Genomic DNA, 13972 nt, shown 5'->3' on the forward strand with positions numbered 1-13972 from the left:
ATCCAGCCTCCCTGGTACAAGTATGTTACAGCACAAGACGTGGGCAGTTGTAACTCTTTGGACCTGAACTTTGGCTGACGGGGGTTTTAGTGACTCTCTCGGCTTTATCCGGCAATTCCTTGATTCGTTCTTCCAACGATGACAAACCGCACCGGCGGGGAGCATCTCCCCGCTCGCCAGGCGCACGGGCACGCCAGCGCAGGATCCGTTCCCGCATTCAAACCTTCCCACAGAGAAAGTTTTCTGTGCCGAGGACATTCTCTATGGATAACGAGGCGGATCTGGGCTCCCAAAGCAGCTGCCTTTGCAAAGCTGGCTTATCCCATCACCCCCGAATTGCCCTCGGTGGAGAGGATCTCCGGATGGCTCCGGGCCAACGCCGCCAGCCTTCTGCCATCCCAACCTGCCCGCAGGGCGGGCGCCTTCCCATCACGCCGGTGCTCGACAGCCCGGGATAAGGGGATCTAAAAATGACACAAAGCCCCCTTTGCCCCACCTTAATATGACCTATGCTAAATCCAGCTTGGCTGGGGCTGAGGATCAAGGCCCTTAGACACTCTTAACTTAATGCTGCAGGTAGGAATATAACACACACCCCCCCCCGCCCCATCAGCCGCTGTTTATTTTTATTTTTCGAGCGCCCAAGGTCCTGGTCAGGACTGCAGCCCCACTGAGCAACACGCTCTATAAATATGGAAAAGCCTCAAAATTTCTCAGTTTAAGAAAAGGATACATGAAGAGCAGGCAGTGAGATGCAATTGCATGCAAATTGTTTGTACATACTATCTGCAAATAGTTCATTGTTTGGTTGGGGGTTTTTTATTATTATTATTTTCAAAGGATCTTGAACATCACCCAGCTGGACTTGGAGGCATCCGGAGTGAGTTGGTTAATTGTTAACAGGCTTCATAAAGACACATGCGGAATTAAGCCTCCGATCACCTCTTTTCCCCCTTTGCAAGTCACAAAAAAAACCCTCCAGAAAAGCTTAGCTATCCGTACCATTTCAAACAGTATATGTTGCTTTTTCAGAGTTAGATATGGAAGAAAAAAAAAAGAAAACGGGAAAGCACTTCACACCTTTGAGATCTCTAGCCTGCTAACAAACTGGATAGATATTGGCAAAGAGGTTCAAAAGTTAGTAGGGGCGACAGACAGAAAAACAGACAGTGCAATTGCTTCATTTCCATAAGCGATCATGCCAAAAAAATCAGATTTGATTAATAATTAAAAACCAACCAAACAAAAAAACCCCCGTTATCTTGAGAATCAGGAATAAGTCTGGCCAGAAAGTTCAGAAAGGCCTAGACATATAAAACCAAGGAGTTACAGGGCAAATTCTGACTTTGAGGCTTTGTGATAGGCCTTCCACGTGAATCGGAGGGGACGATGCTTCGGCGTCGCGGTGGGGGGGGGACACCCGCCTGTCCCTGGGACCCCCGGCCAGGAGCGCCCAGGCCACAGGGTGGGAATGGCCATCCGAGAGCCGCCGGCCGATTACCCAGGAACACCCCCCAAGCTCCGAAGATCTAAAGATCCCCTGAATAATCCTATTCAGGGAGAAGAATTATAACCATGAAGGGCAAAAACGGGGGGAAATGGGATCCTTCCTCAGGCCCCCGGCAGACGCGGAGAGGACAATGGGGAAATAAGAGCACGAAAGTTTCCTCGAGTATGTCCTCAGCCACCGTGGTTTCAGATGAGAATTTCCAGAGGCAGGAACTAAAAGAATATTATGATTTTCTTTGGGGGATTAATTACTTTGCCGCTTGTTACCTTTTGTTAGAGGCGTGACACCCCGTAACCTTGTTGCACAAGGCACCAGATGTCCGTTTGGATATCAGTTTTGAAAGAAAAACGTTTGTTTTCCCATTTGAGTCCGCAAATTATTTTTTTTCTGCTAAAACCCCATGAATTTTAAGGCAAGCAGACACCAAAACGTGCTACAAATGATACAGACGGGTGCTGAGTGCTTTGGATGAAAGTAAATAAATAAAGGCAGTGCTTCCTCCCGCTCGCATTTGCTGGAGACGCGTATCCCCTTACAAATAAAAAAAAGTATTAAGAACACGTTATGAAAAATAACAAAGAATAGCAGAGAAATCAGAAAGTGAGTGGCACTTCAGATGGAGTTTAGCAAATTAAGTCATTGACCTGAAGAGGAGATTAATACCAAACAAGGTGCCCCTTCTTCTGAAGTAATGAATATTCTTCAAACAGCAAGGGAGCACTGACTGCTGTTTGATGCTGATGACATTGAAAATTTAGGAGAACAGAAATTCCATCATTTTTCATTTGTATGCAAATGCGCCTGTTCCAGAAATTAACCCCTGAACCCCATGTCAGTTTTCATCTGGAGGAATTCTCTTTGCTAGCATCACACAGCGCAGCCTTGCCGCTATCCTGGGGTCACTGGGGCTTCCCCACACAGAACAACACAAAACCCTAAACCAAAACAACAACAACAACAAAAAGAAAAAAAGAAAAAAAAAAGGGAAGAAAGTAGGGTGGGGGAAATTGGCCAAATCATGCCAGGCTTTGTTTACCCCCATTAATGGAGTATAAAGGAGCAATAGAAGCCAAAGTATGTTGTAAAATGCACATCTCTAATGCATGGCTCTGGGTACTGGCATAATTGTAATGCAAAATGCAGCCGTACCTCTTTAGGCAGAGCAGCGGCCACTAATCACTTCCACTGGTGTTAAGGTGAACCATGGGCCAATATACAAACCGTATTACTCTTCCTTTCAGCTAGGGCTTCGACTGTTAAAAAGTTCCTTTGTCACTTAGCACCTTAGACAAATGCTACTATCTGCATGTGAAGGGGAAAGAGATGATGGAGGTTTTTTAATTGATGTGGATTTAATTATGCTAATTTAGACAGCTGTAAAGCCTTTTCAGTATAGCTGCATAATGGGACCAGCAAATACAGGTGTCCTTCACTGCAGGCGCTTAATGTTTAACCTTAGTCGTTTTGTAAGGAAGGGAAAATGCAAAGTAATGGTTAACCAGCAGAAAGCTCCATTTCTTGAGGACCTAAAGAGGACACTTCACTTTGATTCCTCCTACAATCCCATTCAGGGCTGCAGAAATCCACACAGGCTGAGCAGAGCACAAACACTTCTCATCGCAGCGATGCCTGCTCTGATGGGTGAGGCTGAGGCCGAAACAAGAGGGTTGGGGTCTGCCACAGGCTTCAGCATCCTGCACAGGGTGTCCTTCGCTTAATTTAGGCCACCTCCAAAAATATGCTGAATTTAAGACAGCCTTTTCGTCTTCCTTCTGCAGCCCTTTCTTGTCATCTTTTTTAATCCTTTGTATCCAACCACCTACGGCATCAGCAATGATTAAAACCAGTAAGCAAGATACCTTCTTAGGGTGTTTCCTTGGTGTCTTAGACCCCTCTGAGGCTGCTATGCCCCTACCCTTCCCAATATCCCTGTCCCACATCCTACAGGCTTTCTCTAGGCTGGAGCTGACACCTCCAGTGACCACCTGGAGATCCATTACCCAGGGTCTGCGTTTGGCCAGTTCAGCTTCCCAAAGTGGCCATGCACCATGTAACGTCGGTGCTGCTTGAAGGGAAGAGTGTAAATGCTTGGCTAAAGGTGAGGAAGGGATCACTGACCTTTTTTAATATAGAATGAATCATAGCTCAGAGGTGCCTGTGTGTCCCAGAACATCTCTTTTTTAAGGAGCGCTGCCAAACCGGTGAATACGCTGGAAATAGACACTATATCATCAGATGGAGTTGATTTGTGTAAGGCAGGAGAGCAAAGATTAAATCCAGGTGAACAAAGCTATCTGCTGCTACATCTTCTTTAGGTCTCCCAGTGGCAGCAAGAGCGGAGATAACGGGAAAAGTGCTTTCCCAGCATGTGACGCAGTGTGCAGTCCTGCTCCACGATGGGAGCCGCGCTGCGTACCTCTGTCTGTCTCCATCGTAGTGGCACCTGGATGCTGCACTGCCTCTAATAATTCCTAAAGTGGAGTAGAAATGGGCTTTTATCCCATTCTACCTTGAGGTTACATGATTTGCCCAAGGTCATTGAGAGCAGGGACGGAAATTCACATTTTTGACTTTTCTTCCATTGTTTGATAGCCCGGCATCAAACTGCATCCCCCTTTTTCCCTACCTTTTCCTCCCTGTCTGCAGTTTCACCTTCTGAGCTCCAGGCACGGGCTACGATGATCCTCTCCATCTTGGCAATAGCTCCTGTTCTGGGAAATGTTAACACCGGGCACCAAGGGGTTAGCAAAGTACTGTACTTCAACCAAATTAACCAGCTTCCAAGTCTGCAAATTCTGCTGCCTAGATACAGATAATTCTCCCCAAACACTAAGTCCCCTTGTCCCCCCAGCTCCTCCTCAGGAACAGCCAACTGCAAAGCGCTAGATAGCTATTATATTCATATGCATATATTATAAGCATTAGCTTGACAAGCTTTCCGGTGACAGCGTCAGTCATACTTCACTTCATCCTCCTCCTGTGGTCCAAAGCTGGATTCAACGCCCATGGGCCCACGCTGGGCTCGCACGGCAGCTGAAGGGCCAAATGCCAGTTAATCTGGAAGATATCCCTTCCAACACCAGCACCTGACTTTCTGGCCGGCTTCCCCCAATGTCTCCTCGGTTGTTCTGGCAGCTGGGACATGGACAACACACTTGGGGTTGGGTCAAGTTTTCCTCTTGGCTGCTTTGAGCTCTTTGATGCCATTTTCCTTGACTCACCCTTGGTTACGGTGAATGGTCTCTATTACATTTTCAAATAACCTGATATCCATAAGAAAGGCTTTGGGGTAGGTTTTATTTCAAGTGGTATCCATTCTTACGTTTGCCTGATGCACAAATGTAAGAATCGGTCCTAGAGCCAACCAAATCCTGGTGCCTAGCCCAGCAGTATATCAAATTTCTTTTGCATATCCAGAATGAAAATGCACAGCCTTTTTAACAGGGACAGCCAATGTACAACATACCAATGTAAGCACTCTGCTCTGTATTTTAACAGATTTTAGGAATTTGTGGGAATTCTCTTTAACGTTGGGGAGTAAAAGATCTGAAGAAATGTTCTTGCAAAAAAAATACAAATGGGTGCTTTGATAACTATAAAGTTGCTTTCTTGGACCAAGAACCCACATTAGGAACCAAATAAAATATTTAAAGGCAAAAATCATGCAAAGTTTCCTCCCGTGAAAGGGAAAATATGGTCTACGCTATACCAGACCTTCCTTTTGCAAAATCTGTTTAGGAGTTGCCATGAAACAAACAGCATTCAACAAAGACCTTGACAATTTTTTGTTAAAGTTGCATTTATACATATGTCTAGAATCGGTTGGTTTGATTTTTCTTTAAATCCAAGTGTCAAGTTGCATTTCAGACCACATATAAATATAATTTTGCTCTCACATAATGCTTTTGTATCTGATGTAATTCCATTTACTGCAGCGGTGTTACCTTTCAGTTACCCTAATGGGAACAAGAGCAGAATTACGCCGATAAAAAAAGCTGCTTACAAAAAGAAATACAGAAAGAAAGAACACAGAAATAAATACTTCCTCTGGCTTATTTAATATATTTGTTTGTCCAAATTGTAACAGAGATATTTATTTCAAGAAATATTGTTTGATCAGCAAGAGTAAACACGGATATATCTTAAACTCCAACAAGCAGTTTTTACAATTCATCAGACGACACCTAACTAAGATTAAGTTTAGCCGGTCAACTAAAAGAAACAAAAAAAGGTTTCAGGTCATATAATTATACCCTTCTGTTTCCCAACTTTCTTAGAAATCTCTGTCTAAAAATAATTCCAGCATCCGGATGCCTTGAACAATTGGCTTCTTTTAAAACATATATAAAAACTCTTATTCCGTCCTTGGCCATTTTAAGGTCTTGGTGCTGGCATGAAGTAATAGTGCTTAGCACTACTATATAACCGCTTTCCATCTCCAAAGCACTTTACAAACATTAGCTAATTAATCCTCACAACACCCCTGTGAGGTATGTAGGTAAGTATTGTCATCCAATTAGGTAAGTATTAAGCCCTGTTATCCCACCAGATAAGTATTAAGGTCTCCCATTTTATCGGGGATCCTGAGGACAACAGGTTAAGTTACTTACCAAAGGTCACAGGGGGAGTCCGTCGAATAAAACTTGGGATGCTCTGGTTTCTTGCTGGCTATTCAGGCATCTGGGCAGCATCTGGTGCTGCTCCCTTGGCAAAGGCATCCATCGCCATCCACATGGAAATCAGGGCTTTCTATACCCCTCCAAGACACCGAGCAAAGAGGACAGCGCGGTGGAAAAGATGTGCCCAAGACGCACAGCCTCCCCTCTTTGAGGTGGGCGAAGATGACACGGTCTAGAAAAAATTCTCAGGAATTTTATTAAGAATAAAGGTCTTGGACCGGGGCGTTGTCCTGTGGGTGCACACGGACACACATTCAAACATATTGTCAGGCCTCGCCAATCAAAAGCTCCTTCTTCCCCTCCCAATTTACCTTTCTTGTCCACTGCCTTGGAAAGATGGACGCACATTAGTCTCACATCCAGTCCACAAACACATAAACATATCGGCCGTGGTTTGCATCTTCTTAAGACAAAAAAGTCCGATTTGAAGCCCCAGCTCAGAGGCTTCCAGGTTTGGAGGTAAGCTTGAATCCGCAAATACACTTGACGGGGCAAATCCATTTCAGAGGATCTAGAGAACAGGACTAGCCCACCACATTTTGGGTTTTAATCTAGTCTCAACAGATGTCAAGCTCGTGAAATAACATCATCCGTCCCCCAGAGACAATACCAGTGTGCGCATCTGCTTTTAATTTCACTTTGCTGCTAGAGAAAAAGTGAAAGCTCCTACTGTAACTCCTGCGTTTGCAAGTTAAAAGAGTCTTGACTTGGAGTCCTACGGGGTTTGTGAAGCTTATCGAATTCTAGACGGGTGTCAGAAGGCCCCCAGAAAAGCAAAACTCACCCCGAGCGAGCCCGTTACAAGCTGCAATCCCAGGTGGGGCATATTGCAGGGTCTGCCTAGGGACCCATCATGTGCTGACGTGCGACGGACAGTCACGACCGTCCTCTGCTCAGCAATTTGGCACTTGGCTAGTGACAATTTTGTTCTGTGGGAGCAGCCCGAGTGCGATAGCAGCTCTTCTTCTGAACGTGGGGGACCGGCACGGCGATGCTCCAGCTCTTGCTGGAGCTGGGGCAAAGCCCAAGTGTAAAAAAATAAAAAAAAAACCAAAAAAACACCTCGACTAGATTTCCACCGAGCTGATTTATGTTTTCAAGTGGAAGGCAGTTTTAGCTGAAGTAAACTACAGTTTTTAGATCATTCAAAATTCATGGCAGTTTGATCCCACAGGACGTCGAACAAACACAAACGATTTGCCAGGAATCCCTACAAATTGATATAACCAAAGGTTGTATGGTTCTAGCAAAAGTCTTAAACCAGTTCTAAGGAAGAAAAAAAAAAAAAAGGATTAAAATGGAGAATTTTTATTTTACTCATCTACACAAAAACATCTCCAATGCAATACACATCCAGATCAAATGCTCACAAAGAAGTAAGTAGCCCAAACATCTAACGTCTTGAAACTCCAGAAACCTCCAACCCACAAACCAAAAACAAATAAACAAATGGAAATAAGAGTCATGAAAAAAGAAGGTACATTTAGATTCTGTTGCATTCTTTGGAGTGGCTTTATTTTAACACTGGACTGAAATTAAAAAAAAAGAATCTGAGAAAACTAACACAAAATGCAGGTAATAGATATATCATGTGTGTTACAGTAATGAGGGAGAAAATAGGCAACCAAAACTGTGACAAGAATGTGCTTAGTTATTATATTCTTTCAAGCTTGGTCTGCCAGCATTTTTTCCTTTTTTGTGCTGGTCATCAGTGTCTGCCAAAAGACTTTTCATGGATTTGTGCGATCCCATTTCCCAAAAACAGAGGAAATGATGTTTCTCCACAACCACAAGACTCAGCTGTAGGTTTTACACCACGATTTGTAGCTGTAAACTAACACAGCGACGTGCCATCCCCCTGCCTAAATAATGAAGACCAAGCGAGTGGTGAATTTCAGTGTGGGTTATGCAAAACGAAAGGATTAAAAAATGAAAAGAGCATTCACTTCATGTTGCTCCTTTAAAACATTATCACATAGCCTCTTTTTTTTTCCTAACCTGACCTTTTTTTCCCAATGGTTTGTCTATAACTTAATATAACTAATTCTTTTGAAATAATGTTCACAGTTAGCATAATTGGTGTTATATAGTTCTAATGTACGTTACAGAATATTCTGTCACTAGACACTAAATTGAAATTTTAAAGAAAATGATAGAAATAGCTGTAAGGGAAAAAGTACCCTTTTAAATCTAATTTGCTATGCACCACAGTAGGGTAATGGATGCAATGAAAGTTCCTTTATTGAGTTCCCATGTCCAAAAGGTATTTAGGTAGCAAAGGATGTTAAGCAGACCCCCTGTGCTCCTCCTTTAAGTAAAGATAGCAGGAAATAAGGTATATAGGTTTGTGTCCTCCTGATTTTTATTTCCTCGGGAGTACAACTTATGCAAAGGGCACCTTAGGCTACTTGGAGGATCACAAAGGGTGCCCTCGACCCCCTCGCTGTCTGCATGAATAGAAGCATCTAAAGGATGGCTGAAGCCATACAGCGAGTTAAATCCTTCAGGTGGGTCTTTTCAAATTCCAATAGTGAGGAGTTACTGGAGAATTGGTAAGGATTTCACTAGGCCCCAGCAGGTTTGAGATCAAAAGCCCTGGTTAAATAAAAGCCTGTTGGGAAATCTTAAAACCTCTTTGTAATGTAACTTAAAAAAGTTAATACAAAGAGCCCTTAGACTGAAGCCTGTAACAGCATGAACAAAGAGTATATCAAAACTGATTCCATTAAGGGAAGGCAGACAAATAAATTCATTTAATTTAAAGAGAAATCAGATATATTACTCTGCTAAAAACTAAAAAGCATACCAGGAAAAAAAACCTGGATTTTACAATGCACACACACATAGAGCTGTGAATAACAGAAATAGATACATATATATAAAATCTATTTATAAATATCTCTCAGAACAGAGAACAGAACATTATATACACACATATATGTTTAAGTATCAATTTATCCAATATGTGCATGTGTGTGTGTGTGTATAATTCTAGTATATACATATTTTTACCATTTATGAGGCCTCACGCTGGGCTTTTAAATCTGCAGTTAGATATATCTATATATGTATCCAGAAAAACAGAGCTGAAAGAGCCCCTACATTCAAACTGACACAAGACATTTTTTCAACCCAATTAATTAAAAAAGATGGGTGCTCATCAGTCAGCTGGCACAGGTTTTTTTTTTTTTTTTCTCCATCATATTGCCAAAGTGTCACAGTGTTAGTTGCGCAGCATGTTTAAAACAGAAAATCTGGGACTAGGATTTAGATATCATTTATTAGCTGACCTCTTTCTGAGCAGCTCTTCTACTTTTAACTCGTTGGGGGTCCTGCACCAAAGGTGCCGGGGTAGGGAGGGAGAGACATAGAATCACATCGAATCATTTCGATGGGAAAAGGCTTTTCAGGTCATCCTCTCGGTGACGTGCTTGAAGATCTCGCGTTGGATGTCACCGGCACACGCACCGGTGGGTTGTGCACCGTTTGCACGAAGCGAGCCGTCGGGGGAGGCCGCGACGGGGGGTCCCTCGCTTCACAACGGGGTCGGGTCACTCGGGCGCAGGATGCTCGGGCACCCTTGGGAGGGAGGAGAGCGATGTCCCGTCGCCCCATGGCTCGCTCTCCCCACGGTGAAGAGCCACTAATAATTTTGTTCCCTCCACCATCCAAGAAAGGAAAAGGGGGGGCTGAATTTTACTGCGTTTGCGAGGCTTTTTGTTATTATCGTGACGGGGAAGCTGTGGAGATCTCATTAGCTAGAAAGCGTACTTTACTGTTTAAGAAATGATATTCCTCTCACAGATTTCATAGGCTGTGCAGCTAGAAGAGGGAGATGTATGCGTTGTACGATCGAAGGTGAATGCCTGCAAAAATCAGTGTTCATGTTCTACAGGATTTTTTTTTAAACTTTTCTCCTTATAATTAAAATCTGACATTTTAGTTCAACAGTGCTAGCCCTGAGCTCATTACGTTCATGTATAGTGGGGGAATGGCATTCACTCTCATTCTCTAAACTGCGCTTCATGCTACCAACCCATGAAATGCTGCCCTTAGAGCAGGCACAAATCACTCTGTCCCTGTACTCTTTAAGAACAGTTTTTCTGAAGATAAGAAATCAGCAACATATCTCACATATGGTGTCTTTCATCCCCGTGAGCAGCAAGTTTCACAACCTACACCAATGCCATTAATTTTATTTTTTTCCTTAGACCCCTAAAATGCGCAGCAATTCAAAGCCTTTTAACTATAGGTATGGTTATCATTTTAGCAATGCCATCTCTGGTTATCTTGGGTGGACCCCACCAAATTAGTGCAGGGAGCACTATTTTTCAACGGACCGTTACTCTGTGCACAAAATCACTGTGGTGACTGCTGAAGAACTGCCCTTGGCAAGAGCAGCTCCAGAAAATGGGCAAAAGGAAGAATGCCAGATCGAGATGGGACCACGAGGGAAACCCAGGAGAAAGGCACTGGTATTTAGGGGACCTCGGTCTCGGTGCCGTGATTGACATCCTTGCCCTAGCAACAAGTATCTAATAATCACAGGAGATAAACGTCACTTTTGGCTCCTTGTTTGAGAAAAAAATATCTCCGAAAGCACCATATCTAATAATATCAAAGGTTGTGGTAGCTTCTGCACGCTGGTAATTTTTAGACCGGTAGAGGATGAGGTTTTCTGGTTCAAACAGGAATTAATTGAGGGAAGTCCTATGGCTTGTGTTATACACGTGACACCAGATGATCCAAATAGTCCTTTCTTGGCCTTATAATCTACAAATAACCTTGTGGAGGTACTGCTCTCCTGTGGATTAGTGGCAAACCAATGCTCCTCTTGCTTGGATGAGTTTTCTGATCTAAATACTGTCCAGACTTGCGTGGCCTGCAGGATTTGACTGGATCACGGTCTCAGACGGAGCCATTGCCAATTAATGCCGGACATGTGATAAACCGGGGTTTGGCACGCTCCGCTTCGGGTGCTCTGTGATTCTGGAGTATCATTAGTAGCTCCGTAACAAGCCAGGTCTGAAGAAAAATAATTTTGCTCTAAGGACACTTACAAATATTATTTTATACTTGCTATCTTTACATTACCTTGCACCGTAAAAGACCCAGACTATCAGACACCATGGAGCTCTTTGGCTCTGAATTACTCAGTTGCATTTGCAAGAGCAGGGTATAATTGTGGCCATTTTATAGTCCATAAAAATCCTAAGATTCCAGAATTACATGGGTAACAGGACAACCTATTCCTGTCTGGAAAACGGAGCATATGGGGTCTTGTCTCTCTTGCTTGGATTACAGGGCAGAGGAAATACCTGGCTGAGCAGTGCTCAGGAATTATCAGGTGGATGATATTACAGGAGCAAGCCGGGTCTTTATTTATTTGCTTTATAAGGATGCCTCCGAGTTCAGGTTGTTTAAGTTACATAAATGCTAAGCTTCCTCCAGACTAGCTCCACAGCCCTGATTGCTCTAAGTCCTTCGTTGTGATCGGTCAATGCAGTTTTCAGAAAGCTGGGAAATCCGTGTGTTGGAAAGCCAGGCTGCACCCCTCCAGACCAGAGGTGAGCTCAAACTCAGGCACCACCTCAAAGTCAGCTAGAAATATTGCTTAAATGCAGATATCCTTATTTCTGTCCCTATCTCTAACCATGCCTCATTTTAACCCCTAGGATAATTGGCCCTGTAGAAGGAAACGTGTCATTTATTAAGCCAACAACCACTTCCTTTAGTATCTAGAAAAATTTCTTCTGAGGTTTCCCTTTCAAGTACCGACGTTATTTAGATTTGCAGGCTGAGACCGTAGCAAAAGGTGGAAAAACTTACAGTCATTACATTGATTAATCAGCTGCTGAAATTTGGCTTTTCAGCGCGACACCTCTATTCTCTGAATGCGTGGCCTACTGCAATGTAATCAATTTGCCTGTGCAGGCTCCAAAACCCCAGAGCCACACAATGCAAAAAGGCAATCTTCTGCCCTCTTCGACCACAATAAGCAACATTACTGAAATCACTGCTCCCGTACAAGTGTAGCATGACCCCATATTTGTAGGCAGCAGAGTATGACTTCATTAAAAATCATACGCTGTGATAGGGACTTCAAGCTTTGCAAGGCAAGCCAGCATCAGAGCAGCATATGTCTGAAACTGATAGTAAAATGGGTAATGCCTTAAACCCCACCTCTATACTGGTATTTACATACATATCTTTCATCTGACATAGGCTTCCCCTCCAGCACCTTGAATATATCAGTCCTAAGGAAGAGACTTTAAGTTCAAAGAGTACCATCCCCAAATCAAAGTAGGGGGTTATCAAGTGAGGTGCGCCAAGCAGTAAGACAAAACATATGCATTTTTAATAGGTAGCCTCTCCTCCCCCTGAGGAAGCCAAGAAAAGAGACTCTGTGAAGCTTCAGCAGAAAACAAGTTCAGTGGATTTATACTCCGGCTGCTATTCGCAAAAACAAAATTCACAACTCTCATATATCTTTGCTAGATGGTTTCCAAGCAGTCTTCAAAGCACACCGGCCCCACCCTTGGCACTCCTATGACCAGGTGAGCTCATCTTCATGCAGCATTGAAAGAGGAGACAGGGAAAAAAAAACTTAAAAAAAAAAAAAAAAAAGGCCATGAAAGAGAAAGAAAAATCTCAACAGGTCTGTATGGAATTTCAGCAGCACTTTATTTATTAATGCATATGTAGCTGCCATTGTATTCCAGCTCCCAAAGACAGATCTGTAAGGAATAGGCCACATGCTGATTGACAGCAGCCATAATTCCATACAATGAGACTGTATTAAATTGTTTGATGTGATATGATACTCATCACTTGTAACTGATCAAACATACTGCTGCATCAAACAGTATTACAATACAATCAGGCTGGATATGGTTCCTGCCAAGGCTGTTCATCACATTGCCCACTTCTGCATTAAACATATCTATTAATAGCATTGACAAACTACTCCTATCCAAATTTTTCCAAAGAATTGTACGACGTGAAATGTGCAAAGAAATCCATACATAATGCCTTGCAGTTTGAGGCACCGTTTGCGTTGGCTGAACGCTTCAACATGAAAGGCTTCGCTGATTTGGGGATTTTTGTAGGATAATACCAAAACTTGCAAACCTGTGCCCCAAAACAGAGACGTGACATTCCAGCTTCCTTTTTTTTTTTTTTGTTGGATTTTTTTTTTCTTTCATAAATGCAAACAAATTGGAAGATTGAATATTTTTTGATTAAGATTTTACTTTTGCTGTGGTTCCCCTCAGGAGAGCTGCTCTAGCCTGCTATCTTGCAGGAGGGAGCTGTGTTTGCTAACACTGACCCTTTTAGAGGCGGGAGACATAAATAAAAGAAACAAATTCCTTGTCACCACTGTTCCTGCCACAGACATAGAGGGTGATGTGCCGCAGCCCATGGGGGACAGGACTCGCTGTGACATTACAACTGTAGGGGCTCTCTCAGATGCAGATTCTTAAATGAGCCTGGGTCTCTAGAGGGCAGAGGTCAGCTGTCCTCAAATCTGTGTGAATGCTAGATTAAGTTTATTAATCTCCCTGCTTTCACTTAAAAACCAAATTATAGGATGGTTAAATGTTAACGCCCGCGAGCTTGTGAGATGATGAATGCCCTCAGCTACCGCTGTGAGAGGGAACACAAGGTGTTCAGACCCCAAAAGGGTATTAGAAGTTAGCGTGATGCACTGGGGAGTACATTTTCCCCGTGAATTACCGCATGCCTTACGCCTGGTGTGCATTTTGTTTGCTGTTCCGACAGC

This window comes from Harpia harpyja, chromosome 7, assembly GCF_026419915.1.
Source record: "Harpia harpyja isolate bHarHar1 chromosome 7, bHarHar1 primary haplotype, whole genome shotgun sequence".
NCBI classification, from domain to species: domain Eukaryota; kingdom Metazoa; phylum Chordata; class Aves; order Accipitriformes; family Accipitridae; genus Harpia; species Harpia harpyja.